Source organism: Echinococcus granulosus (genome assembly GCF_000524195.1).
Source record: "Echinococcus granulosus chromosome Unknown EG_S00126, whole genome shotgun sequence".
Lineage (NCBI taxonomy): Eukaryota > Metazoa > Platyhelminthes > Cestoda > Cyclophyllidea > Taeniidae > Echinococcus > Echinococcus granulosus.
This window is the reverse complement of record NW_020170506.1, coordinates 186,022-187,190: the sequence shown is the minus strand read 5'-3', so window position 1 is coordinate 187,190 and position 1,169 is coordinate 186,022.

Here is a 1,169-nt window from a genome sequence, read left to right as displayed (position 1 = left end):
ACACACACAAACAAAGTAAGTGAACCGAGGTCTCAACAGTCTGGCTTTATCAATCTACCGCCACTGACACAACCGTGAAAATGAACTTTAGAATGAAAAAGTGTACCAGGCATTGAGACGCTGAAGACACAGAAGTGATTTGATACCGGTTCACGAGAAGCCACTTAATGCATTGCCCCACCTTATTTATTGCTATTTGTGCCCTCGCAAAGGCCTTACCTTCTATCTCTACGTTTTAATGGGGCACTCCACTTTCCGACTTTCACATTTCACCCATGACAATGACCTCTCAGTGACAGTATCAGTTCAATTATAAGCTATTCTATGAGCCGTTTCTGCTTAGGATATAAAACTCTCAGTGAAGGTGCCATTGATGAACTATTATTAGTCCATTGACCTCATTAAAAAACACTACCTTGTTTTACTACCACCTGACAGGGCCACATTAAAAAGTCACATTTTACGTAAATAACTCACAGTTGTGTGCATACTCCGCAAATGAGATCCGCGTCAGTTGTATCCATTGCTTCGGCACACTTTCCTCTGATCAAGTGGCAGTGTGTGGCTCACATCACACTTCCAAAATGGCAGGCACTTCTGCCAATTCTATTGGTCTATTCTCAAGGTGGTGCAACCAATCAGTAGGACGCGTTGCTACAATTCAGCTAGTAGTTATGCTGGCCCGATTATGGTTGGCACACACATGATTAAAACGAGGGCCCATCAATTAAGCGATCTGATAGTCTAGCTGACTACCATGCGTCTCTCTCCACTTCTATAAAGCCACTTATCTACAACTTGAGTGAATTAATGTAAGTAGACGGGTGTACATAATTTCTCGTGCCAGTTGCATCATTCCTCAGCTAACGAGAATGCCAGTGTGTTATCTATAAGAGACGAGGAATTGCCTTCACATGGCACCACTACAGAGATAGATGGTAAATATGGCAAGTGAACCACCACTAAATTTCATCCGATGTTATATCACACATCTTTTTTGTAGTGCCTACATCCCTCACAGTGATGTAGTGACAGTATCCACCTATCGGCAACCGCTTTATTTCTAATCAAAGGCATTTATTTACTTTTGAATTATGCTGCCATCATATTAGATCACATTGATCTTTCGCTGCAGTTAGATCCGATAACGCGGAATTCACGAATACATA